Here is a 2,756-nt window from a genome sequence, read left to right as displayed (position 1 = left end):
TTTGTTTAATCACTGGACTCCCTCACTAGATAATAGTTCCATTTTCTGTAAGCATCATTTACATCATTTATAGTATGCCCACAGTCTAACCAACTCTGAGAATACTATACATATTCATTTTTCCTAAAATTTCCAAGACTTGGACATTATTCGTATTATAGATCAAGAAATTGAGGGACAATGAACTTACTGCTTTGCAGAGATCACACAGCTGGTTGCTGTCAGAACTGGCACGTGCCCCTAGGAAGACTGCTTCAGAGTGAAGAGACACAACCCAGCACTCCGCGCATCTCTCCACGGAAGGAAAGACGTGTCGCTGATGAGCCTTTGTACCTGGCAGGGTGCCTGCAACAATATCCTCAGTATTGTTGAGTGAGTTATCACAGAAGACATAGCTATGGATTCTCTGGTTAGAAGATGATTGATTCAGAAAGAAGAAAAACAATAAAAGCGCAACGAAATGCTGTTGATCATTCCGTGGGATAACAGCTTGATTTCTCTTTAATTCTGACACATGAGTGGGTTGGTAGAACAAATCTGGCTTTGTTTTTTTTTTTTGTTGTTGTTGTTGTTGCTAGCATATTGGAAGAAAGCTACCATGTTGAAATAACATCGGAGAGAAATGGGTTGGATGGTAAAAATACAGAAATATTACATTAGAGGGTTGTTGCTGAGGCTTTGTTAGAAACTGAACTGAAGGAATTCAGAACCGGACATTCCCCAGCAAGGCCCAATAAGACATCTGACCTTGCTCGGGAAATGAGCACCCAGCTTTAGGGTTTGAGAGAATACCATTGATGTAGGTGGAAGTCACGAGCTATGGTTTAAGGCAGGCTCTCCTGATGGTCATCTGATTCCAGGTCAGGGCTCCCTGCAAAGGTGACCCGATCTCTACTGTTATTCATGTCCCTATGCAAAGTGTCAGTTCTGTTATGCTCGGTTTGCCGGGCCATGTTTTCTCTTCTGTGGTCAGCCAATATGTCAGCACCATGAGTCACAGACGCACAACAGAGGTGGCGATCTGAGGAATGGGTAACGTGGCTGTGGAGGTGATCTTTTGGTTTTCTCACCTTTGTTAAGATCACTGTTTAACATATAGGGGCAGCAACCCACAAGGAATCAGTACTTTCCTTTCTTGGGACCATCAGGGGGGGTGAGTGATGTTTGCAGTGCTCACTTATCCTTGGGACAAGCACAGGGAGATCCCTTTTGCATACTTTCACTTAGTGAGCATTCAGGCTTCACACACAGGCGCAACCTCATTTACATAGTAAGAAGAAGTACCTCGGGTGTGACTGTGAAGCCTTTGTTATTACAGTAAGCTTTGAATCTCACGGCAGGCTTCTCACTTCAGTGGCCAGAGCCTCTCTGAGAGACGGGCACTCTTAGTTTTACAGGACCATCTTGAAAGTTAAAGCAATGTCTTCAACGTCACCAGACTCAAGAGGTGGAGCAACTTTGAGCAGGCTTCAGTTTGTCCCTATGCTGTTTTCCCCATGTGCCTACTCAAGTCTTGACTTGCATTTAGTTAATCATTAGATCGATAAACTTTTGTTGCTATTAAGGCTATCAGAGGAGTCATACTTCAAAAATTTTGATCAGGTCACTATCTTTTTTTTTTAATGATTTATTTTCTTTTATGTGCATTGGTGTTTTGCCTGCATGTATGTCTGTGTGTGTCAGATCTTGGAATTACAGACAGTCGTGAGCCGCCATGTGGGTGCTGGGAATTGAACCTGGGTTCTTGAGAAGAGCAGTCAGTCCTCTTAACCACTGAGCCATCTCTCCAGCCCTCTAGGCCACTGTTTTCTAACTTTCCCTTTCAGACAAAGCTGAATCACACAAGGTTGCTTAAGTAATGCTGCCCTCTGGAATCATAGAGCGCTCAAAACAGAGCGTGGATTAGCTGAGGTGATTGCAATGCTATGAGTTTCTTACAAAAGAGACTTGATGGTTGGGTTGGATGCTGGCTGGGTGGCTTTAAAAAAACTTGCTTGGTATCTCCAGGCTCTGCTTTCTTTATATGTAAAGTGGGGGTAATTTCACTCAGCTAGGATTAAAGTAGACAATATGCTTATTCAGTTCCCTAGCAGACTGTCTATACTCACCCAGTGAGGACTTGTTTTTTCTGTGACTAATTTCTTCCTTTTTTTTTTTTTGCTAAAATTTGTGTAAGTAAACCTTATCCATTAGTCAGCCAACCAACCAATCTATCATCAATTCCAAAGTATTTTTGAAAGTCACATCAAAGCCTCTAACAAAGTGCTCCCAATATTGTTTATTGCCCTTGGCCAGTTCCTGCCTCTGACAACATCAGTTACTGTAGAATATGTAACATATAACAATTTGTTCTGAGTCATGGTGCTTTCAAGAGCGTCCTCAATGACTTCATCTAACCAGGCAGAAGTTTTCTGGATATGACCCAGGAAAAGTCTTTATCTCTAAGCACCAAAATTGCCTTTAAGGGAGGAAGTGTGCTGGGGTAAGCCGAAGAGCAACAACACATGAAAAGATTAACAAGGGGCAGGTAGAGGTCCTCAGAGGTGAGGTCACTATCAGACTGAAGTTCTGGGGTCTCAATAAATCACTCGCATCACAGAGTCAGACGGGAGAAGGGACAGGAGTGGAGGAATGTCTCTGATATCTCAGACACCATGACTCTCTTTTGCTTCTATTTTATTAAAATAGTGTATGCTTAAACATTTAAGGGCTGAATGTTGTTAAAATATTTGTAGAAAATCACAGGGATTCTTGGG

This window comes from Microtus oregoni, unplaced genomic scaffold (genome assembly GCF_018167655.1).
Source record: "Microtus oregoni isolate MIOR12 unplaced genomic scaffold, Mior012 000062F_ref0000492, whole genome shotgun sequence".
NCBI lineage: Eukaryota > Metazoa > Chordata > Mammalia > Rodentia > Cricetidae > Microtus > Microtus oregoni.
Note: the sequence above shows the minus strand (reverse complement) of the source record.